Source organism: Mastigoproctus giganteus, chromosome 9 (genome assembly GCF_048544385.1).
Source record: "Mastigoproctus giganteus isolate SK-2022 chromosome 9, ASM4854438v1, whole genome shotgun sequence".
Taxonomy (NCBI): Eukaryota; Metazoa; Arthropoda; class Arachnida; order Uropygi; family Thelyphonidae; genus Mastigoproctus; species Mastigoproctus giganteus.
The window spans coordinates 144212937-144240033 of record NC_143583.1 but is presented as its reverse complement, the minus strand read 5'-3'; the positions used below and the strand labels follow the sequence as shown (position 1 = coordinate 144240033).

Sequence of the window (27097 nt, the reverse complement as noted above, 5' to 3'; positions counted from 1 at the left end):
CTAGTTTAATTTCTCTGAAATGTGCAGTTATCACTTCTCTTAAGAAAGTTAGAAAGTCATAAATATGGGTAATTGATCATGCAGTAGACTTATTTTGTCTGAAAGCTGAGGACTGCACAAAATAGCCCTAAGGTCACAGGTTGTATACCCTACCCACAGTGCTCATGTGTTCAACTGACCCACTCTAAATAATGTGAAATCCTGTTTTTGCTGACTGATCAAGACCATTTTCATTCTATAAAATTTACTGATCCATTTTTCTGGAAAAATAATTTTTTTATTAAAAAAAAAATCATTACTAAACTGTCTTAATAAAAATTATAAATTATGCTAATTTGTAACAGATTTCACCTAAGTTATACTTTTCCGTTAACTTCAAAAGATCTCATTCACAGAAGACTACTGAAAAAGAGCACTGCTTGGAATTAAAAAGAAATTATATTAATTTCTGTTCATTAAGTAACTATTAAAGTTAAGCAAATAAGATTGATTTTTTTCTATTTACAATTTATATGCATAAATAAATAAGCATAAATACTAAAATTAAAACAAGTTAGATAATGTGTGCTTGGCATTAAATTTTAAGGGCTTTCATTTATCATTTTTCATTTATTAGAATAATGGTAAAAACTATCAGAATTTTGGCAAGCCCTTATGGCTATCTTTATTTTAACATAAGGATTGCCATAAGTTTTTAAGGAGGAAATAAAAAGCAAACAAGTAAAGAATAATCAAGTACATCATTATGGTTATATATAATGATGTACTTGGTTATGCAATGTTAAAACAGCTAGTTGAAGATATACTTGTATACAGAGAATGAGATTGAAGTGGCTATTATCTTGTATAGAGCAAATTTAAAATAGTAATTAGTGCCAAAAATAAAAAGTATAAAGAAAGCATTAATAATAAAATTACTTGGCACAACTGACTGAAATATGATAAAAAATATGAGGTAAAAGTACACAAAGTAAATGAGTTAATATTATGGAACATAAAAAGAGGAGAAAATAAGAATTACAAATAATAAATGAGTATCTTTTGTGGCAATATTTGCCTCTTTGTCATCTAAACTAATGCATGGCACAGATGACATTAATAGTAGTTTTGTCATGTAATAGAGAGTAGTGGTAGAGCAAATGATGTAAGGAAACAAGCTTATATAGCATCAACCAAAATAAAACTCTACCCACCTCATCTCTCCATCCCCTCTAATAATACGTCCTTAAATTTATTCAAACTACCTACTTACATGACAGCAGATGGTAGTTTGTTCCATAATTATTTGCTTTCTGGCTGAAAGCAAATTTGCACACACATGTCTTGCAGTCATCGTTTTTCAGTTTTGCTTATCTCTTTTGCTGCTGCTTTTGAGAATAACTGGATAGATTCTACCAGTCACAGGTGCCTTGTTTACTTTTAGCTTCAGCAGTTTTTCTTCCATGTTCTTCTCATTTATAACAGAGTCATTTATCTCCCTGTTATAACGTATTTCTGGTGTTCCCATCCCTAAAACCTTCATGCAAAATATTTTGCATGTAGATGCAAAATATTTATTTAGATTGTCTTTTTTTTATATATTATGGATGCAACCTGAATAGCATCATCAGTAGATTATGCCATTCACATCTAGTGGACTAATATTGTTCATCTCTTTCTTCTGGTGTTAACATAAGCAAAGAATTCTTTGCTAAGGACTTCTTATCTGCCTTGTCAATGTACTGTACGTTTCCATGTATGTCTAAACCTTGCACAGTATCTCTTTGTCGATATAAAAAGTTTAGTGGCTTCTATGATTACTTCTCCAAATGAAAGAATTTAAAAGTTGTCTGTGTAAATGAGGACACAACAGTGTGGGGGAGAAAAACAGACCTGGATAGTTACTTTTTTTTAGCATCATTGTCTCTCTTGGTTTCACCCTCTGTTATATGACAAACAAAAACCTGCTATTTATAATCATATTGTGCTGCCATGTACTGGTTTAGTTGACAAAAAATCCCCCCCCCAGAAGCTTCTCTTATATATTTGTGTTTTTAACTTATTTTATCCTTTCTTATGTTACATAATTTTAACTCATTTTACTCTTTGTATTTTTATCTATTTTAGTATATTTTTTGTCGCTCTTGACTTATTTTTTGTACATTTATTTTAATAAAATTCAATCATTTGTGCCAAGTAATTTTATTATTGGTATGATCCTTTATGTACAAAGCCTTTTTTTTTCCCTAAGAAAGTGTTAAAGTGAACAAAAATCAATATATTTTCATTTGCCAACATCCATCATATACAGAGACCTTCTTGATTAAAAGTTTAAATTGCATTCCTGATGCTAACATGACTTAAGATGAAGAATTGGCTAAAATTTAAGAAAATGTTAGTAGAAGCTTCAAAAGAACCATGCATATAAAAGATCTGTAAAGATGGCAAATTCAAAACATTATGATGGATTCAAGAAGTTAGCGTCAGAGAAAAAATATATATATATAATAACAAAGCATAAGTAAGAGGTGTGGGAAAGTGGCTAAAGAATAATCTTGAAAAAAAAATTGGAAAGATATGGAAAACAAGTGTCAGGAAGGTGGGAAAATGTTTTGGTGTTGGTTTAGTTAAAAATCTCAAGTTGGAAACCCATAACTAAGGTAATAAGAAATAGTAAGGACAAAGTTATAATGGAAGTGAATGATATCTCAAATTGTAAGGCTACCTCCATGAGTTGCTCTGTTGCAATATGAAATTACTTACTAGTAGTGCATCATGGGCAACTCATGATGGTAGCTTTACAGTTCGAGAGATCAGTGCCTTTCACTTCTTTTTTTTTCTCCCGTGTTATGGTAAGTCTTACTGTAGCAAAACGGCCTAATCTATAGATAATCTTGTAGAAATTAATTTCTACAAGCTTGTTCAATTTGGAAGCTTAAGTTTTTCCACCTTTTGGCTTCTCAGCTTATGCATTTAATCATCACCGAAACAGTGAATGGGGCACCACATTACCAACAAGTAACATTATACTTCTATACTTAGAGAAGTGTTATTTATTAGTATACTGGTGTGCAAAACTTAAGGACCAACACTATTTCTAAAGGTTACAACCAAAAAAATCTTTACTTAAGGGTACTCTTTACTGATGAGAGTAGATTCAGTCTCAGCAGCGATTCTGGACGTCAGCTAATCTGGCGAGAGGTTGGCACACGGTATCACCCCGCAAACATCACTGAAAGGGATCGATATGGCGGTTGAGGTGTTCTCCTCTGGGGAGGCGTTATCTTGGATGGACATAAATAACTCCAGATACTGAAAGGCGGTACTGTAACCGGTGCACGCTACTGTACTGAGGTAATCCTTCCCCATGTGCGTCTGTTCCGAGAGTGCATTGACTCCGAGTTTGTGTTTATGGATGATAACGCACACCCCATCACACTGCAGCTGTTGATATGCTTTTGGAAAGTGAGGACGTTTGTATGGATGGACCTGCCCTCTTCTTCCGATCTAAATCCTATCGAAAACATATGGGACGCTCTGGGGAGACACCTAGCGGCACATCCACACCCACCAGAAAATGTTCACCAGCTGAAGATGGTGCTGACAGAGGAATGGACGATGTTATCGCAAGAACTTATCAACAACATTGTCCTAAGTATGGACAGGCGGAGCAAAGCCTGCATCGACATTAGGCGTAGACATATCTCCCATCGAGGACCACCTCTTCCCTTTGTCCCATCATTTAGCAATGATGCATCTGTATCATAGCAGCCAGTGCTATGTTGTCATTTTTGAATAAAGTCCCAATGTACTGTTTTGTATCCGTTGTTGTGTTGGTGTTGTTTCCTTCATAATTTCTGTACCTCACGGGGGTTCCTTTGGTATGCTTTTCCCATATCCAGGCCATTCCTATGAGAAGCTACAGGTGAAAACCTGATTGGTCCTTAAATTTTGCACACTGCTATAGTACATCATTCTATCATGGTACACATCATGGTAGACCATGTGGTAGGCTTACAATTTGAGAAATCAACACCTGTCATTAGACTTTTTTTCTGTGCTATGAAAAATGGATACAAGTCCTGTATCAGTTAAATAACTCAATTTAAAAATGTTTGAGTGAATTTGTATATATACAATTTTAAGGTATGTTCTTTTAATTTTTATTTTACTTATCATATACAAGGTGTAACAATAAAGGTTCTGGACTGGTGCTGTTGTGGTCATGTTTGATGAGTTTTTGAAAATAAATGGAAGTGTTATTTTGTATTTCAAATTTCCTCCGATAGATGGTGGTACAGAGATTGTCCAGTAGTTTGACAAGCTGCAATTACCAACCAGTTTCACTATGTATAAGTGTAGTGCGAAAGCATTGATAATACATAGCCAAATCTGAATGAACAGAATATTAGCAATGCGGCATCATTTTAAGTTATATGTGGAAATTTGTCTTTAGCTAGTGGGTAGTTGATTGGTGGAACCAGCTTCCATCTTTTGTTGGAACCAGTTTCATTAATAGCATTACTATTCCGTGTCATTTTTCAATGGAGAGCAGTGAATGAATACCAAATTTTTCTTTAAACTAGGAAAATCTGCAACAGAAAAATGTGAAATGTTAAACACTTTATGATGCTGAAATGTTGTCTTACCAGTGTGTTTAAATTATGTAAGTATTTAGAATTAGCATTAGTAGAGGCATATGATGCAAGAAAGCAATCTTATGCAGCATCAGCCAAAAAAAAAAAAAAAAAAAAAAACCCCTCCCATTTCACCCCTCCATTCGTTCCAAATGCCTGTCCAGCTCAGCCTTAAATTTATTTAGGCTATTAGCTTCCACAACAAAAGATGGAATCTGGTTCCACCAATCAACTACCCACTAGCTAAAGGCAAATTCTACATATCTATTCTACAACTATCTTTTCTCAATTTGAAACTGTGCCCCCTCAGGTTCTTAGTCTGAGCAAGAGGAAGACTCCCATCATCATTCAGCTTGCTCAACCCATTCAAGACCTTATATACCTCAATCAGATCACCTCACAAGTGTCTACTCTCCAGGTGCTGCAATTTGCAGAACTTAAGCCTTTCTTGGTAAGAGCACCCTTTTGTTCCCCTCACCAATCTTGTTGCCCTTCTTTGTACATGCTCAAGCAAATCTACATCCTTCCTAAAATGAGGCCTCCAGACCTGTATACTCTAGGTGTGGCCTGACCATTGCCTTGTATAATGGGATAATCACCTCCCTGTCTCTGCTAGCAAAATTCCTATATATCATTGACAAGACTCCATGACCTGCCCTGGCAGCCCGTCTGCACTGTTCAGTGAACTTTATATTTGACTGCACAATTACACCCAGGTCTTTTTCACTTTCCACTTCCCTGAATGTAGTACCACACAGTTGGCATGTTTCTCTTTGGTTATTGCTATCCATATGCAGTACTTTGCATTTGTCAATGTTAAACTTCAGTTGCCACTTCTCAGCCCATTTTCCCAACTTATCTAGATCCAGTTGGAGTAGCATACTGTCTTTACTGTTGTTAACAACCCTGCCAACTTTTGTATCATCTGCAAACTTGGACATTAAACCTGATATACCTTCATCAATATCATTGATAAATATACAAAACAACAATGGGCCCAACACTGAACCATGGGGAACTCCACTAATAACATTTGTCCACGAAGAGCAGTGTCCATTGATTACCACTCTCTGTCGTCTCTCACACTCAACCATTCCTTTATCCATTGTAGAAACTTACCCTTAATGCCATACCTCTCCAATTTATACAGCGGTCTTCCATGTGCAACAGTATCAAAAGCTTTCCTGAAATTCAAGTATATGATATCAAAATTGTTTTTGGCATTCAGTTCTTTTGTGACCACATCATAGTATCCGATCAAATTGGTCAGACAAGACCTCCCTTTAACAAACCCATGTTGTATCTTAACTATTATTGCAGTGTTGTCTAAATGATCCTGCAATGCTGCTTTAACCAGTGATTCCATTATTTTCCCTGGAACACAAGTTAAACTAACAGGTCTGTAGTTATTTGTGTCACCTTTTGATGATCCCCCTTTGTGAATTGGTGATACATTTGCACACCTCCAGTCCATAGGACCTCCCCCGAGTCCAAGGAAACCCTCATAATTATGGCTAAGGGTTTGCTTACTTCCTTTTTTGCCTCCTTTAATATAACTGGATAGATCCCCCCCCCCAGGTGCCTTCTTTATGTTTAAGTTCAACAATTTCTTCTCCACTTTGCTCTCAGTTATTACAAAACCACTTAGCTGCCTGTTAGCATTTGATAAACTTTTGGCACTCCCCTCATTGAATAACTCCTCATGTGTGAATGTAGATGTAAAATACTCATTCAGTTTATCAGCTACCAGTGATTCAGAGAGAGGTGGATGTGAGAATGTTTGCACTGAGCCTAGAAGTGGGAATCCATCATCCTCTCAAAATGAGGACAGAGATGCAATGTTTTTGAAATTGTGGCAAGAGATCATCATTTGACCCCAAGAATTATGGCTGATGAGTTGGATATGAATAAGAGGACTATTCGTCAAATTTAGCATGAAGATTTAGGGAAAAGGAAGGTCTATGCAAAATTTGTGCCCTATGGCCTCAATAAGCAGAAGCAATGAAGAGTGTTATCATGCAAAGATTGTATCCAGACTTGTCAAGACAGTCCTAATTTCCTCAATTATATTGTCACTGGAGACAAGTGTTGAGTATTTTGGTGTGATCCGGAGTCAAAGTGTAAACGGGTGCAGTGGACTTCAAAACCATTGCAAAGACACAAAAAGTTTTGTTTACAGAAGTCCAGGATGCTAGTCATATTTTTCGACAAACAGAATGTGATTCACAAGAAATTTGTAACTGAAGGGGAGAGAGAGAGAGAGTCTGTGCTTCATTCTGTATACAGGTGATTCAAAGACTATTGAAGTGCATTTCCCAGGTGAGGTTGCAATTTTGTGAGAAAGGCATCTGATTCTTTTTGCACAACAATACCCCTGCCCATTCTGCACTTGTTGTGAAGACATTTCTGATGAAACATGATAGATGGCTGATGAGTAAACATCAGCCATCTATCCTACACTTCTGATTTAGCATCAGCAGACTCCTTCCTCTTTCTCAAGGTGAAAACTGCCCTCAAAGAAAAAGATTTCAGGATGTTGAGGACATAAAGAGAAATGTAACCGTCAAACTGATCATCATCTCTTTGGACGCCTCTGTTGACTCTTTTCAGAAACTTTTAGAAAATGCATTCAATCAGGTGGCAGTTACTTTGAATAAAAATAAAATCAATTTTGAGCTCCTTCACTTTGTGTTATTTTTATTGCTACACCTCTTATGCATTATCATTTGTGCATTATTATAATACAGTGGATTCCAGTTATTTGGGCCATCGGTTAATCAGGGCAGCCGTTTATTGGGAACAAATTAAAAAAACAGAACCCAATCGAGAAAATAGCCAGAGTTTACTTTGCTTAATCGGACAACATGCCATTTAATCGGGACAGGAGACCGCGGTACTGGAGATTACTCTACAATTGTCTCTAACCATTCCATGGGGTTCGGGCAGAAGATTTCTGGAGGTCACAACCATAAAACAATAAAAACAATTAGCAGTCACCTGTTTATTGGGCTTTTCTGTTAGTGGAATCTATCGTAAACGGATAGTAAACTTGAATTTGCGATAATACCGACAGCTGGAATTCCGTGGGTTATTATGGTGAAATGTGTTTACACTTCCATGGAATCTTTAATTGTATAAAAAAATTAATTTTCATAATCTTCTCTTCGTTCTTATTTTTAAAGCTTTGTAACTCGTTACTCCATTCTCATTTGCACATATCATGTTACTTGCAATTTGTGTGTGCCGTGTTCTTTGTTATTGATTGCTTATCTTTTTACTGTTTTAAATTTTAACCCCAACCCACAAATGTCAGCGAACAGAAATGTCAACTAGTTCGTATGTACATATTACAGTACGTATTAATTATTCCGATTATCATGTATATTCTTCTGATTTTAACGAATCATTTAATTTTTTAATTGGTAAGGTAATAAAGGGTAAATTTGTGCTTAATATATCTTTACTTTTATAGCCTGTAGATAATATTTCTCCTAATTTTGCTAATTAGAATCACTGTTTAATATAATTGAAATTCAATTCACAAACATGATCACAATGACCGGCGCTTACTACACATCGTATAATGAATGGTACTTTACTATGGTGAGTCCATCGTAACGTGATTTGATTGTACAGTGAATCAATTGTAAAGCGGGGATCCATTGTATTTTTAACTATTTATGTGAAACTTCGGATAATTGGGGCAGCTGCTTAATCGGGCCAAAATGCACTAGCCTCGATGTGTCCCAAATAACCGAAATGGACTGTGTATATATATATTTTTTGAAATTTATATCAAATTTGTTTATTATTAGTATTTTTCATCATCATCATTAGGAATTTTCCATTATGCAATGGGTTTCCTCAACCTGAAAAAAAATAAATAATAAAAACCATTGTTCTAGTCTTTTTCGTCACAGTTCTCTGTTTTCTGTATCTTCCTCTCTCAGTCCTTGTCTTTCCATCCATTTACACCTCACTTTGTCTTCCTTCCTGGTGCCACCCAATTCATAATCACTTTTGAAAGTCTATCCTTCTCCATCCTTCTGGTATGTCCATACAACTTCACCTTTCTGTTTCAATTACCTGGATTATATGTTAACCCAGGAGCTCACATCTTGTGAGTATGGACTTGGCACACCCAGGGTCCTGAGCTGGATATCATAATTTTTCTCTTTCTTGTTAATTCTCTTCTACTTCTGACACACACACACACACACACACACACACACACTCTCTCTCTCTCTCTCTCTCTCTCTCTCTCTCTCTCTCTCTCTCTCTCTCTCTCTCTCTCTCTCTCACTCACTCACTCACTCACTCACTCACTCAGGGTAACTCAATTTTTTTTTTTTTTTTTGGCCAGTGCAGCACAAGCCTTAGGCTTCCTTGCACCATATGGCTAATAATAATATTATTATCCGTTTTCACTTCCATCATTTGTTGAATCTGTTCATTTTTTATTTTCTCCAGTTTCAGTTTTCTTGCTGCTCTTCTCCAGTAGTCCATTTCTGTTGTAAGAAATTTCTCCTATTGTCTTTTATTCACGGTCCATGTTTCTGCCCCATAGAGCAGTGTTTCTCAACTTGTGGTATGTGGAGAAAGATTTGGTCATACATGAATAATGGATGGTTAAATTTTTTAAATTTATGAAATTATGAAAAATAAAACATTAAACATTTCTCCCTCTAAAGGTAAATAATTACATGTTTTACCTATCTTTTTTCAATCTAACACAAGTTCATAAATAATGCGTTGATTTTCAAATATTTTGTTTGTTTAACCTCCGAGTGGATAGCTATATATTTCTCAGAAAGCTTAAAATCGTGACTGAGTCTTATCTCGCGTTTACTATTCCTTCCTGGAAAACTCTCTTACATGGCAGTGTTGCTATCAGTATGCATTGTTGCTTTAGTAAGTTACTGTGCAGTGTTGAAGATTTAGTAAAGTTCTGCATAAGGATTTAGTAAAGCTCTGCATAAGGATTTAGTAAAACAACTGCAAATGAAATATTTAAAAAATTGGACAATTTTATGATGGAACACAATATTCTTTGGAAGAATTGCATTGGAGTGTACTGATGAAGTTTGGGCTTTAACAGGAAAGCATAGTGGTGTTGTAGCTACAATAAAGAAGGTCGCTCCTGAAGCTAAGTTCACTCACTGCAGTATTCACTGTAAAGCCTTGGTTACAAAAGCAATACATGAAGAACTGAAAACTGTTTTAGATCAGTCAGTTAAAATTGTTAATTTTATTAAATCCCATGCACTAAATTTGCGAATGTTCAAAATTTTATGCCAAGAGACGGGGAGTGACCACAAAAAACTACTACTGCATAGCGAAGTTAGGTGGCTGTCCAGAGGTAAACGTTTAAATAGTCTTTTTGAACTTTGATTGGAAGTGTGAGTTTTCCTTTGTGATTCAAAATGTGAATTAAAAGACTATCTTTGATGAATTATGGTTGGCTAGATTAGTATATTTAGCTGATATTTTTGGAAGACAATGATCTGAATTTAACTTTATGAAAACCAAATGCGATTCTTTTCACTGTTGGTGATAGAGGTGGCGTGGTGATGGAGTGTTAAGTGTCTATGGAATTGTGCTGCTTTTTTTTTTTTATGTATAAGTGTGGTTTAAAAAGTTGTTACGTTTATAAAATATATGACATGAATAGAGGTAAGATTGGTGAGTCATAGGATAAAATTTTATTGCGGGTATTGAAGAGACATACAAGATATTGGTGTTTGAAAAATTTGTATTTGAATTGCGGCACATATACAGCCTATAGCCTCATAGACTTAGCATAGAGGATTTTCCTTTGTGAAAATTCCCATAAACTTTACATTGCCCCTTTGAGATAATATTACACAAAATGGAGACGATATTCCATTGCCTTGGAGATTTACTGGTTTTGGGGTGGCCCTCTTTAGAGAGCAACCGTTAAATATTTATGTGTCATCAAAAACTGTGGATATATCAGTCTTTTATTACTTAGAACTCATATTTAAATTTTGAAAGAGTCCCAAAAGTTAACATGGGACTATTTTTGGGCTACTTTAATAGAAACTTAAGGTGGCTGAAACACTCTTAATTTTGGAGCTGAGGATCTTATTTTTAAAAATAAGAATCTCCTTGATATTACTTATTTTGTAAATATTTTTGTGGTGCCCCCTTTCAAATATGGGCTGAGATCTGAAAACCCACCTTGGTAAAATCTCCAGCTCTTCTGTGGATTTCATCCCAGGTGGGGTGAAGTGTCTATATAGACATATACTGATAAAACTGTTGGAATTAATTGGTTATTGTGGTCTCATTTGTTTTTCTATTCAACATAATGTATGAAGAAGACTGAGATATTACCTGGTCTTAAGAATTTGAAGCATATTCATCTTCTGCCTCTGTTGACTTTGCAAAAAAACAGGTGTCTCCTGAAAAAGAAATTTTCCAGACACCAGTAAGGAAAAAAGGTAAGAGGAGGACCCTAAAACTGTTACAAAACAGGAAAAAGACAAACCTAAACTTGACAAAACAAAAATGGATGCTTTGAACGACGAAGAAGATATGAATCGCCCATCTCTCATTTATGGAAACCAAGCTGGCTCAGCCGAGAATGGTGAGGGTTATGGAGTTTTTGATTCCCCAGGTGGTGTAGGGGATAAAATAGCTAATGTTTGTAGTAGGGAGAATTAAAGGTTTTCTTTTATAGATGGTTTGAACCTCGGAGGATCATTAAATGCCTCGGAGGTATATGTGATATTGGCTAAGATAAGAAGGGCTTTATGAGAAATAATGTGTACAGAGTCAAGTAAAATAACAAAACCTGCATCTAATAGAATTTATGGTCTCTGGGCTGACTTGGAGGCTGTGACCATGGCTTTGGTTGTGGACAATGAGTGCCTCAAGGTTCAAGCCAGGGGATCTGGAGGACAGTGCTTGTCAGATAAATCAAATGTTAGATTGCCAAATCGAACTTCATAAGAAGTCTTATGCAGAGGTAGTGCGACAGGATTTCAAGTTGGTTGATCCTGCTGGCAGTGCAAGTTTGGATAGCTGCTTATCGATTCCAAATAGATAGGTCTAGGGGTGAGCCTGATCCTCAGAATTTGATTATTCTAAGGCCAACTGAGGCCTCTTCCTTGAGTTTGAGTCAGGATATAAAGCAGAAAGTGACTCAGGTTATTAAGTGTGACCACAAAGAGATGAAAATAAAAGCTATTTGTCTCCTTAGGAATAAGGGGATCCTTGTGGAGACCACCAATTTGGCAGATGCTAATAGGATCTCTTACAATGGAGAAACCTCTGCTTTAGGAATAAGGGGATCCTTGTGGAGACCACCAATTCAGCGGATGTTTAGGATCTTATCTACTCTGGCCTTGAAAGAGATAGGTCTTACAGTGGACAAACCTCGGCTATCTGATCCAACAGTGTTAATATATGGTGTTCCTCGTGAATATGTTAAGGATGATATACTTGATCTGTTAATTAATACCTTAAAAGATTTTGGATTCTCGCAGGATGAAGTTAAAGACGAAGTGACTTTTAGATTTAGTTCTGGATTGGGTACAAAAGTGGTTAATTGGGTGGTTGGATTTAGTTCTCGTATGATGAGGTATATCCTGGAAAGTGATAGAATCTACCTTGGATTCACATCACACAGGTTCCATAAGTTTATGATTGTAAGCAAATATTTCCATTGTTTGGAGTTTGGCAACTTGGCACAATTCTGTTCCCACAAGGTAGTTTCTTATGGACACTGTGCAGAGGGTGGTCATGTCTTTGGAGATTGTCCCCATAAAGAAGATTCTCCAAAATGCATCAACTGCAAGAGACTTGGTAGAGATTGTAATCATTCCATAAGGGATGCCACGTCCTGAATATTTGAAAGCGGTAAAACTTATGGACAGCAGAACCAAACATGAGTGATAACAGTTCAAATTTGGCGACAAAGTTGGCTGGTAAGAATCCAATTTTACGTAAAATTATATGTGAGAGTGTAAAAGTTCTTCAGATAAATGGTCAACACTCAATGGCAATGGATGAGATTAGAATAACAGCATTAGAAAATAATTTTGATATTATTTGCCTACAGGAACCCTTCCATTCTTCTCGGGTAGGGGGGTGGGGCCCATAAAGTAATGGGATTTCCCACCTCCGCAAGAATTATTCATTCGCTTGAGAAACCTCCAAAAAGTGCTATAGTTGTTTTAAATAATGATCTGGTTGTTACGAACATTATAGGTTTGTGCATGTACACTGTGACCTGTTTAATGATATACGAATGCCTTTCACAAGTTTTTATATTGCATCTGTCTACTGTCCGCCAACTGAAGACATACAGTTGACTCTCCATCGTTTGGACAATATATGTACTAATTTCGCTTCTAAAAATCTTATAATAACAGTGGATCTAAATGCCAAATCCAACTTATGGTACAGCAGTTTTACTGACCCTAGAGGATTTAATTTCATCTTACAACTTCACTGTGCAAAACTTGCCTGACAAGCTGTTCACATTCTCTACTGTGAATGGCAAATCCAACATAGACGTCACTCTTACCATTGTTAAAATAGATGAAATTCTAACCGACTGGGATGTTATCCCAAGCCTAGTAAATAGCGACCACCGCACTATTGTATTTGGTTTGAAGCCACGACAGCAGTAGAATGGTTCACAGCCAGAAGACCTTAGATGTTTTTCAATGACTAGCATTATATGGAACAAATTTATTTAAAGATTACCTTCTCAACATTTTCACTGCAGATGTTGTAGACAGTTTAAACGTTATGACGGCAATGGAGTTTACAAATTTCGTCAAGACGCACCTGTATTTGGCAATGGAACACTCAGCAAAAAAGAAAGCAGATGAAATGAACTTCTGTTCCTTGGTGGTCTTCAGACTTAAGTAACCTGCGATGGCAAGTACAACAAGCTAGGAAAGAATCCCAGCAACATAGGCACCTTTCAGCTGAGGATGTTCAGATTTACAGGGAAGCATACAGTAACCTAAGGAAAAACTATCAGAAGGCAATTGCCAACTCCAAAGAAAGGTGTTGGCAAAATTTCGTTACAGATATTGGAAACAAAGAGCCGTAGTGTCTGGTTTATCAGATATCAAGGAACAAAATGGCTTTCGGGGATGTTTATAACACAGTTAAAGTAGATGGTCAAGAGACTCAAGATTGGATGTCTATGGTGGATTCCATAATTAACAACCTATTTCCCAAAGATTTAATGGATCTCGATTCACCTGAACAAAAGCAAATACGTCAAGATAATGAAATTTATGAAGGACCATCGGACACTGAACCCTTTACACTCCTGGAATTGGCCACTGTAGTGGCAAAGCTCAATGGCAAGAATGCCCATGTTTATCTCAATACCTGATTGAGAATACAGTCATTGCAAAATTTTTTGAAGTTTTCCTACACATTCTTTTAAATTTGATGAATAAATATTTCATCTAAATATTCTAGAAGAAATATTTCCACATCAGTGGAAAATAGCTCTATTCAAAATACTGCATAAGCCTGGGAGATCAATATTGGATCCATGGGCCTACAGACCTATTTTGCTTTTAGCCAGCTTGGAGAAGTTATTTGAGCGAATGTTAGCCCCAAGAATCCTAAAAATGCTAGAAGAACATCATTTTATGCTCAGAAGTGCAATACAGCTTCAAGAAAGGACGGTTGGCTGAGGACGCCATAAATCTTCTGATCAACTATGTGTCCAACTCACCTGCTAAATATGTACTTGCGATATTTGTGGACTTCAAGGGTGCATTTGACACTTTATGGTGGTAAAGTGCCCTCAGGAGCTTGAGATCCACAGACCATGATGTGTGTATATCTACAGTGTTCTGCGATCGTACTTGATAGATATATTAAGGTTGTGACTAAACATCTTACATATTGGGCTCAGGTTTCCAGAGGATGCCCCAAGGATCAGTGTTTGGACCTCTCCTTTGGAACACTGTTCTAGATCAGTGGTTAATGAAGGAATACAATGGTATCAGCAAGATAGCTTATGCAGATGACTTTGTGATTGTGGCTGATGGAAGCACAAGGAGAATAACTGAAGAGAAAATACAGCCTGTGTTGGATGATTTGATGTCATGGGCCTACAGTCAACAAACTGAAAATATTCCCCAGTAAAACCAATTTTATGACGTTTAAGAACCATTTTAGCCCAGTAGACCGCCCGGAATCTGACTAAATAATTCCCAAATCCCTTATGATCCCAAACTAAGTATTTGGATGTCACTCAGTTTTCTGCCTCGTGTCAAAACTCAGGGATAAAATCTGTTTTTTCATTAGAGTCTCCAGAAATGAGTGGGGATTATCAAAGAAAACTTTGAAACTTTACTATAAAACCATATTCTTGCCTATTATATCATACACAGCAAGTTTTTGGTACCAAAAACTATCAAAGGTTAAAGTGAAACAGAAACTTATCTCCACACAAAGATCAGTTCTTCTGGTGATCAATGATATTCCAAGGACTGTTTCAAATAATGCACTCCAAACACTCAGCGGTATGATCCCTGTGGATTTGTATATTGCTTTCTGGGGTTTGATACGGAGGGTTGATTCAGCCTTTTGATAACAATTTTGACAGTTCTTTAAAACTACGAAATTCCCTGCCGCCACCACCGGTTGTGTTCTATTTGTTTTCCTTGCTCTTGGACTATTACACAGCATTGCAGTTTCTATTGAAGTAAAGCCTGGTGCAAAACTGCCAAGTCGATCTTGTCCCATTCCTGCTGGCAGACTTTCCACAAACCTTCAACAGTTCTGGTGCGGCGGTTTCCGAGAGCTCTTTTCAAAAGTCCGAATGCACAAAAATCCATGGGTGCGGCGTCAGGTGATTTAACAGGTATATCTTCAGACGGGATCGAACAAATAACTGTCACCGCTTCCATTCTCTGCAAAAAAGCATGGGTGGAACGTGACTGTGGCTGGATGCTTTATCTTGGTGCACCCAGACACTTTTCAGTGTCAGAATCGTACAATGTGGGTATTTCACGTTCAAACAATGGCTGTAGAACTTCAGTCTGGTAATACACTGAGTTGACTTTCATGTTTTTAGTGACTCTACACAACTCAAATTTGCCGTTATAACAAAAACCAGCTACAACCATAAAATTGTTGAAGTTAAACATAAGAAAAGCACTTGGGGTGGATAGAAAAGCAACTAAGCAAACCCTTGGCCATAATTATGAGAACATCCTTGGACTCAGGGGAGGTTCCCACGGACTGGAGATGTGCAAATATATCCCCAATTCACAAAGGGGAATCGGAGGGTGACACGAGTAATTACAGACCAGTTAGTTTAACTTCTGTTCCGGGTAAAATAATGGAGTCACTGGTTAAAGATGCATTGCAGGATCATCTAGACAAGACTGCAGCAATAATTCAGACACAGCATGGGTTTGTTAAGGGAAAGTCTTGTCTGACAAATTTGATAGGATATTATGATGTGGCTACAAAGGAACTGGATGTAAAAAATAATTTTGATATTATCTATTTGGATTTCAGGAAAGCTTTTGACACTGTTGCACATGAAAGACTATTGTACAGATTGGAGCAGAATGGTATTAAGGGTAAGTTGCTACAATGGATAAAAGGATGGTTAAGTGGGAGAAGACAGAGGGTGGTAATCAATGGGTGCTGCTCTTCGTGGACTAATGTTATTAGTGGAGTCCCACAGGGTTCTGTGTTGGGTCCGCTGTTGTTTTGTATATTTATCAATGATATTGATGAAGGTATATCAGGCTTAATGTCAAAGTTTGCAGATGATACAAAAGTTGGCAGGGTTGTTAATGACAGTAATGGCAGTGTGCTACTGCAACAGGATCTAGATAATTTGGGCAGATGGGCGAAGAAGTGGCAACTGAAGTTTAACCTTGACAAATGCAAAGTACTGCATATGGGTAGAAGTAACCCCAGAGAAATGTACCAACTGTGTGGTACTACACTTAAGGTGGTAGAAAATGAAAAAAACCTGGGAGTAATTGTGCAGGCAGATATGAAGTTTTCTGCGCAATGCAGACAGGCTGCCAGGGCAGGTCATGGGGTTTTGTCAATAATATATAGGAATTTTGCTAGCAGGGAAAAGGAGGTGATTATCCCTCTGTATAAGGCAATGGTCAGGCCAAGCCTTGAGTACTGCGTACAGGTCTGGAGGCCTCATTTTAGGAAGGATGTAGATTTACTTGAGCATGTACAGAGAAGGGCAACAAGATTGGTGAGGGGAATGAAGGGATCCTCTTACCAAGAGAGGCGCTTAAGTTCTGCAAATTGCAGTGGCTGGAGACTAGGCACCTGCGCGGTGATCTGATTGAGGTATATAAGGCCTTGAATGGGTTGAGCATGCTGAATTCTGATTTAATCGTTCCACTCATTCAGATTACGAACCTAAGGGGGCATAAATTCAAATTAAGAAAAGACAGATGTAGAATAGATGTGCAGAAATTTGCCTTTAACCAGCGGGTGGTTAATTGCTGGAACAAACTTCCATCTGTCGTTGTGGAAGTTGATAGGTTGAATAAATTTAAGGAGGAACTGGACAGGCATTTGGAAGGAATGGTGTGTTTTTTTTGTTTTTTTTTGGCTGATCCTGCATAAGCTCATACACATGCTTTCTTGCATCACATGCCACTACTACTACTACCTCGGCCAAAACTTTCCTTGCACTGATGCGCCCATGTTAGAAAGACCTTGTCACCCTGTGGATGGTAATAAATTGCTCTAATTTTGTTGCAATAGGAAAGGTACACCCATGCTTTATTCAATGTTGCTACGAATTTCCACCTTTCAGCTGCCAGATATTTTTCATACAGTTTTCGAGCATTGACCCGCTGCACTGCAATGTGCCTTGCTCCTAGGTGGTGTACGAGGGCCTTGTGCTTCTTCTCCAGTTGCAAATTTTCATTGATTATGCGACAAATCATTGACTGGGATGTTCCCACACATGACACTATAGCTGTTTGGGTTTTTGGATTTTCATTGACAACGAGTGACTGCATTTTTTGAACTACTTCCCTCGTTTGACTTGGAGCAGGTTGCAGTTTCTTCGGTGTTTTCCGCCTACTTGCAGCAGCTTCACGGAATTTTCCTTTGCCATTCAAAACCTTACGGATACCGAACTTCGATACACTAAAATTTTTTGACTTGCACCTAACAATAATTTTCGCATAACTGTACCGTTCTTCGGAAAGTGCGGTTATGTAACCTTCCAACCATGGGTCCAATTTCCGAGGTGTGTCGGAAATTCTACAACTGACACACCTGTTCATAAGGTTTGGGACTGCGCCTGCAAGAAAAAAAAATTTAAGTTGCTGCCATAGTCACAAGCAGGATTAATATCAAAATCGTTATCAAAAGGCTGAATCAACTCTCCGTGTACTATTTAAAAAAAGGTCTGTCTAAGACAATGCTTGGTGTTACAACTGACCCAGCCAGTGAATTTAAAAGGGAGAAGAAAAGGATTTGGAAGGAATTTGCTGTTGTTTGGCAAAGAAGATATGATGAGAGCGAATTCAGGCTTGTTACAAGAAAGTATATCGCACAAGTGGAATTCACAATACCCCTTGGCGTTATGGTTTTAATGCCTGTGGTTCCAAACTTAATGGAGAACAATGTAAATATCCTAGTTGAACAATGTGATAATTTTAATGCTCTACAAATCTTCTTGAAAACTGTCTTTACATTGAGGACTCAGCTAAGAACTTCGGTTTCTCCTGGAGATTGGCTTCACTAACGACAAAGGTTTTATGTGAAAACAGAAGCTTTATGTAAATTCTTATAGTGTTGATATATGTCAATTATTGTGTTGATTTATGTTAATTAATGTTGTGTTGATTTATGACAATTGGTATTATATACATTTCTGTTAATTGTTATTGTTAAGATTTGTTTTTGTGAAACAGAATGTGAAAGAGTTTGTAGCTATCTCGTTGTGTTTGTCAGCAGGTTTAAAAGTTCTAGCGGACAGCCTACACAGTGCTGTTAATTGAATGTGGAGGTGGTCTCTGTAGAGGTAGAGGTTTGTGGAGTACCTATGTAGTTAAACTTCGCCCATTGTATATAATCTAATTATTTGAAAAATATAAGAGATTTAACTCATACCTTTTTATAGGAAGTTCTTCGGCCTGACACTCACATCATATTAATCCAATTAATACATTATATGATACTAAATTTATGACACGATATTATGATTTAAAATTGTTAATATACGGGTTTCTTAAAAATAATCCTGTATTCAATTTCCATAATCTACTCACTGCCAAAAGGAAGAGCAAAGCGAAGTCGATGCACATCAACCCATCACAAACTAAACCACCCAGCAACAATGGACAGGAAATTGAAGACAATTGTCAAATTTACTAAAATATTTTAGACTGAACTTCTTAAAAAAGGACAAAGTTATTTCGGGATGGTCCATGCTCATACTCAAATTTTGGATTCGTGGACCTTTACGCACATGTGTAAATAACATTATTTACATTGGTTAATAAAAATAATCTTGTCCCGGTACACTAAATTGAATCTTACTTTTTATTAGTATAAAAGAGAGTGGAGATTGTTAAGTGTCACTTTACTTCTTGTGAGCGTGCACCGTCCCGAAATAACTTTGTCCCTTATTAAGAAGTTCAGTCTAAAATATTTTAGTAAATTTTACAATTGTCTTCAATTTCCTGTCCATTGTTGCTGGGTGGTTTAGTTTGTGGTGGGTTTGATGTGCATTGACTTCGCTTTGCTCTTCCTTTTGGCAGTGAGTAGATTATGGAAATTGAATACAGGATTATTTTTAAGAAACCCGTATATATTAACAATTTTAAATCATAATATCGTGTCATAAATTTAGTCTCATATAATGTATTAATTGGATTAATATTATTATTATTATTAATACCGATATAGTGCAAGGAAGCCTAAGGCTTATGCTGCACCAGCCAAAAAAAAAAAATTTCTGAATCACCCTGAGAGAGAGAGAGAGAGAGAGAGAGAATGAAAGAAAGTCAGAAGTAGAAGGGAAGGGAATTATCAAGAAAGAGATATATGATGTGAGTGTCAGGCCGAAGAACTTCCTATAAAAAGGTATGAGTTAAATCTCTTATATTTTTCAAATAGTATTGAAGTAGGAAGGATTGAGCTGTATTTGCTCTTATATATTTTGTAATCTAATTATATATTGGTTTTCCTGGTTGTCAGGAATTCTGAGCATATTTAAGAACAAGTGATATATATATATATATATATATATATATATATATATATATCTGATTTATATAATAATTAGTTTCTTGGTGGTACTGAAAATAATTTGCAGAGGTTTCTCCAATTGACATCAAGATCGTTGGCACCCGTCGGTATTGCACTACCTCCGGTGGGTGCGGGAATTGTGCATTTTGGCATGAACAGATAATGTAAATCCGGGTTTAGACAAGGGCATCAGGCAGTATCTGATTTGTACTGGTGTTGGTGAGATGGTAATACCACACATGTTTTTAGGCCTGCTTCGTACAGGTTCTATGCCGGAACAGAATAACTAGGTGGTGATGGGCTTTTTCCTAGGAGCCACCCTTGATTCTGGGATACACAAAGCAACAGGAGGTCACATATAATATAGTATCTTATATATGTTTAATGAGAATGGTAATGTATATAAAATTGTATATCTGTCTTTGTAAGTTTTGTATATAATTTGTAAATAATTGTGTGTACAAATAAATGGAAATGGAATCGAATGTTAGTGATAAAGTAAATGCAGCAATAAAAAAATGTTCAGTTAAAAAATGTTTTCTCCAAGAAAATTTTCTAAAACTTTAGAAAATTTTCTTGGGATATAATTGTAAATTATTTTCCCCAAGAAAATTTTCTAAAACTTTAGAAAATTTTCTTGGGGAAAATAATTTAACGTTGAGACATGAATTAGTATCAAATATAAAAAGTTATTGTTTTCAGTTAATACATAATTTCAAATTGTATTTCCAAGAAGATTATGAAAAAGAAAACTGGATCAGGAATCCATTTTCTTCTGATTATCTACCAGAATATCTTTCTTCTGAAGAAAAAGAGCAACTTTTAGAAATTTCTTTTGACAGAAATTTAATGGATGCTTTCAAAAAACACTTTAATCAACTTTTGAATTAAGCATAAGAAAGATTTTAAAAAATTTTCAGAAAGAGCAATAAAATTTTTAATGTCATTTTGTTCAACATATTTATGTGAAACAGGATTTTCTTTTATGCTGTATTTAAAAAACAAATGTAGAACTCACTTTGGAGCCAAATTTACTTTTGAAATTAAGTAAAATAGAACCCGATATAAAGAAACTAATTATTGTCAAACAAGCTCAAGTATCACATTAAGAAATATGCATTTAGTCAAAGCTTAAAAAAGAGACGGCACTCACCTCAATAATCTGTTGTAGTTATATGAATCGTGAAATAGTAGTGTGAGAAATCATTGGTTAAACTAAAAACAAAGTTTAAAGATTGCAATAAGGAAAGAGTAATTGAAAAACTTAGTCTAGAGGAGGAGGGGGTGCATCATATCGTCCTCTAGTTGCCGAATTACAAAGCTGTATAAATAAAATAAAATTATCTGAAATTAAAAATTAAAAAAAAAAAAAAAAAAAAAAGGAATAAGGCCAATAGTCGAGAATGACGAACTTTCGATAGATTCATCTTCAGTTGGCGATAAAAAGAAGAGTGAAAGGGTTGCTGTAGATCTTACGTACCCGAAATGTTTTGCTAAATACTTGGTAATTTTATTCCAAATGGTAGACAATGTAACCGGAAGTTTTGTGTTTAAGACGTCAAGATCGGTGTTGAGATGATACCATTCTATTACGAAAGTTTCGTATAGGAGGAGTTTATAATTTGAATTTAATTTGACGATGGTTGTTGTGGCATCAACTGAGGGGTTGTGGTTATGAGTGTGTACATGTTGAGACAGTTTAGTATTTCCCTGCTGTGTCCGAAAACTATGGACATGATAGTAGGTGCGTGTGTTTGTGACACACGTGCCTACTCGGACACAGCAGGGAAATACTGAACTGTCTCAATACAACCATCGTCAAATTAAATTCAAATTATAAACTCCTCCTATACGAAACCCTCGTAATAGTATGGTATCGTCTCAACACAGAACTTCCAGTTACCTTGTCTACCATTTGGAATCTCACGCGAATTAAATTACCACGTGTTCAGCAAAACATTTTGAGTACTTAAGATCTACAGTAACCCTTTCACACTTCTTTTTATCGCCAACTAAAGATGAATCTATCAAAAGTCCGTCGTTCTCAACTATTGGCCTTATTCCTTTTTTTTTTTTTTAAATTTTTAATTTTAATTTCAGATAATTTTATTTTATTTATACAGCTTTGTAATTCGACAACTAGAGGACGATATGGTGCACCCCTAGACTAAGTTTTTCAATTACTCTTTTTAAATTACACTTTCCTTATTGCAATCTTTAAACTCTATTTTTAGTTTAACCAATGATTTCTCACACTACTGTTTCATGATTCATATAACCACAATGGATTATTGAGGCAAGTGCCATCTCTTTTTTAAGCTTTGACTAAATGCATATTTCTTGTCATGAACTTTAGCATCTTAAGCAGTTGCTAACTCTTTTATAGCGTCACATTAATTCAATTATTTTTATTAAATATTTGTTCAAGTTCTTCCGATTTATTGCATTTAATTGTTATTGATTACAATTAAATCACCATATTAATCAAGTATTTTATAGTTTTTATGTACTGTTTTAAGTTTATATCCTTCTATCTCTAGAAGCTCTTCCCCTTTCGATGTTAAGTATTCCATCTTATCATAATTTATCTTTAATCCACATCCTCTATATGTCTCTACCAGTTTCCTGCATATATACTCTGCATCATCCAATATGGCAGGAGTGGGCAACCGTAATCCAGTCCACAGTCGTTTTAAAAATATATATAATAAACGTCCGGTCATTTAATATATATATTTTTGAATTAATGGAATTTTTGATGTAAATTTAGAAAATACTCTGTGCATTGCTACGACAAATATCGATTTCATGATAAAAATAAACAGTATCAAATCTCTCGTTAAATATTATAAAAACAAAATATTGCCATTTTTTGTTGTTACTTGAATTGTATTTTTGCGATTTTATCTTGAATTTATATTTTGTTTTTCTTATTGATAAAATTAATTGTTTATGTGTATAACTATTACAGTAAATAATATAAAACTATTTATGAGAATTTTTAAATTATACACCATTTTAATAATCCTAAAAATCGTGGAAAGCAAAAAAAAAAACATGGTCTGTGTGTACCTCACAGACATTTTATTTGGTCCACCATTTATAAAGGTTGTCCACCCCTGCAATACGGTATACCCATATTGTTGCATTTTCTGGACCATTCTCTTAGACATATATTGGTATAGATCTTAAAAAGAGTTGGTGGTATACAGCAGCCCTGCAGAAGGCCCTTTGAAGTAGTGAACCCTTGGGATAGTCTTTGCCCCATTTTGATTCTACGCATGTTGTCCTTATGCAAGGTCTTAATGATATTTATCAGTGGTTCTGATAATGCCCGCTTTAATTAAAGCTTCCCATTGCAGTTTTCTAGGCATTGTCTTGCGCCTTCTCTAAATCTATAAAGGTCATCCCGAAATCAAATCTTGACCTTTCTCATACTTTTTTTCAAGAATTTGTCTTAGTGTGAATATATGGTCTACACATGATCTGGCTGCTGTAAAACTGCATTGTTCTTCTTCTTATCCCTGGAATTCCTTTTCCAATCGATTCCTTATAATCCTTATGGTTTTCATAATGTAGTTTGTTATATAGATATCTCTATAATGTGAACAAGTTCTTCTACCTCCTTTTTAAAAATTAAGACCATACACTCTGAAGTCATTTCTTTTGGTATTTTCTCTCCTTGAAATATATCATTTATTAGTTTTATGATTAATATAATCACTTTTATCTCTCCATATTTCATCACTTCTAAGCCAATTCCTCCTGGTCCAGGTACTTTACCATTCTTCCCTGCTACAGCTCTCTCTCTCTCTCTCTCTCTTCACTTCCTCTGCTGTCCCCTTTAATCCTGTGTCCTTATGTCCTTCTGCAGATGTTTGTTCCCTTCCACGTACTCTTCCCTATCTTCCCCTAGTAGTTTCTTATAATATTGTAGCCATTTCTCCATATCTATTATCTCCAAATTTGTCTTGTACATGTTTTGATTCCTCATACCCTTTAATACCGACCAGGCTTCTGTTCATCTTCTAAACCCTAATTTACTGTTTATACAAGCAGTTCTCGCTTTACGAGTTTTTGCTTTATAAGGTCCTGGGTTTACAAGTCCCCCCCCCCCCAAGTATCAACAAAATCGAAAATGTGAACATTAATTGCAAAAAAATGAATGTTAAACATTCATAAATACTGCATTCCAAACCATGTGTGTAGCTTTACAATGCAGTGTACCCAGCTTTACAAAATTAATCAGTTCCAGAGACACAATCTTATCGTTAAAATGTGAACCCAATAAAATTGTTTTTTGGTAATTCGTTTCAAGATCTTGGAAGTTGAAATTTTCGCTGTATAACTAAGCTATTTATCTCTCTAAAATGTCATTTTTAAGGTCACGAGCGTGACCTTAAGGCCATATAAAAGGTCGTGAGCATGGTTTGTAAATTGTATTAGTTACCAATTCAAATCATTAAAATGCACTACACTTTCATCATTATCATATGTTCCATTATAGAATCAATTTTAACCGCCTTTGTGATGTTTTTCTAAAGCACATTTCTGGAGGTCACGACCATAAAACAATTTGCACTTTCTGGTTTATTGGGCTTTTCTATTACTGCAAGCAATTATAAACGGGTAGTAAACTCGATCTTCTTGCATTTGCAAAAATACTGATAGCTGGAATTGTGGTTTTTTTATGTTATTTTGGTGAAATGTGTTTCCCCTTTACTGAAATCTTCAGTCGTATAAAAAACATAAATAAATTTTCAGAATCTTCTCTTTGCTCTTTTTTTTTTTTAAGCTTTGTGAATCTTGTTAGCTGCCATTTGTGTGTGCCATTAAAAAATGCTTATGCATGCAATCATGAAATTTATAATTCAAAGAGAAGATTATCTTGGAAACAAATGCCACTTGAAACATTTCTGAAGAAGGCGACTCCTTGTGCAACCAACCAGCAAGTGCTGAGCCAATAATGAGTGATCAACGAGTGTGCATTTAGTCGATGATGAAGAATAAACATTCTTTAACATTTGTAAGTTGTAAATGATTTCTCTATTATTATAATTTGCTTGATTTTACAGGCTACATTTTAATTTTTTTTGAATAAATCAATCATTGTTTAAACATAAACTAATTAGCTAACTAATTTCATAGTTGAGAACGTAACCCCTATTTTTAACCTTATGTCTATGGGAAATATATTCCTGCTTTATGAGTATACGCTAGGAATGAATTAACTTGTAAAGTCGAGAACTACCTGTATTTGCATACATTCTTTCCCAGGCTTCATTTTTTGCATCCTTTACAACCTTGTTTGCTTCCTTCTTGTATGCCTTTTTTTCCCTCTTCTACTGTTTTGCTAACCACCTCAGTCCACCAATAGTTTCTGTTATGTCTTCCATTATCTTTGTAACTCAGTAACTCTGCTACCTTTTTTTATGTTTTGAGTCAGATATTCATAAATATTATCTGTGCTTCCTTCAAACTCTTCATCTATTTCATGGTCTATTCTCTGAACATAGAGAATCCGTATACTTACATCATGGAGCAACTTAATATTAAATTTTTTTTATCATTTCCTTTACCTCCCTTTGTAGTACTGTATCCCTCTGCATCTGTGTCCAAGGCTAAAGAGTGTTTGCTCTTTGGCGTTGGACACAGATAATGGTCTGATCCGCAATCATATACACTCACGTGTCATATAATATTACTGAACTTATTTGTTTTGATATGACATAATTAATGATGGATCTACATTGCTTAGCTGTTTGAGTCCATGTAAATTTGTGAATATTTTTATGCTGAAAAATGTGTTATTGATTTTAAAATCAAATTGTCCACATAACTCTATTAATCAAGGGTTCGAGCCCGTTACCACCAAATACGGAGGATACGGAAAGGTCAGGGAATGACCACCGCATATCCCGGAGTAATATGGCCTTAGTTGCTAATGCTCCTAAATACCAAATAACAAACAACAGCAAACTATTAATCAGTCACCATTGTCATTTCTTTCTTCTTCTTCTCCAAATCTTCCCACCACTCAACTTTGATCTTCCTGTCCTATCCTAGCATTCGTATCTCCCATCATGAAAACTTTCTTTCTTCTTGGTATAAATTCCGCAGTCTCTTTCAGTGTGTCTAAAAACTCATCTTTCTCTTCACCTGATTTGTCATTAGTTGGGGCATGTGTGCCAATTATCGGAAATTCTCTCCCATATATCACCAGTTCTACCACTATAACTCTTTCATTCCCATATCTCCAATTTCTTATCTTCTGTCTTAGTCTTTTATGTATGACAGTTGATACTCCTGCTTTTGCTCTCATACTTTTGTCAACTCTGCTATAAAAATGGATGTATTTCCTGATATACTCCTCACAACATCCCTTCTTCTTTGTCTCAGATAACACTGCTGTATCTACGTTTCCCTTCAGTAACTCATTGGGCACTTCATACATCTTAGTCAATAATCACTGTACATTCCAGCATTCAAAATTCACATAGTCCGAGTTCATTTAACTGGTTGTTTCTGATAAGTCTCTCCAGTCATTCCAATTTTAGGTCTTTTAGCATTTTTAAGTGTTTTACTTTATTTATTTTTTTTCTATGTAAACTCCAAACACGAGAGGTATTAGAACCTTGGGGGACACAGGCATTAGTGGAGAAGTTAACAAGATACAGAGAGCCATCTACCATCACCCTCAGTGAGCGATCAGAGAGAAAACTGGATAACCAATTACAAAAAACAGTTGGCAAACCATAAGATGAAAGCTTGTTTAGAAGACCTTTATGCCAAACATGATCGAAAGCCTTTGAGATGTCAAGAGCAACTGCTTGTGTTTTAACCGAACTTTTCAATTGAAATAGTCAATAAATGGGTAACATAAGCCAGAATATTACCAGTGGATCGACACTGATGGAATCCATACTGGCGATCATTGATCAGACGGAAGGTTTCTAGGTAGTTTGAGTTGGCAGTTAATTGATTTCTCCATTACTTTAGAAAAAGTAGAAGTAATTGCAATGGGATGATAATTGGATGGGAGGGATTTGTCACCCTTTTTAGGAACTGGCTGGATATGAGGAAATTTCCAAGCAGAAGGAAAAACACCTTTAGAATAAGAAAGTGAAAAAAGGCGACAAAGAATAGGAGTAAGTTCAGGAGCACAGGTTTTGAGAACAAGTGGAGAAATACCACCAGGACCTGGAGCTTTCTTAGCA

At 35.9% G+C, this 27097-nt stretch overlaps 1 protein-coding gene across 3 annotated transcripts in view; it reads left to right on the top strand.

Moving 5' to 3' along the window:
- Nucleotides 1-27097, top strand: part of Vha44 (V-type proton ATPase subunit Vha44) — a 249734-nt gene that overhangs the window by 69801 nt on the left and 152836 nt on the right. The window lies entirely within an intron of this gene.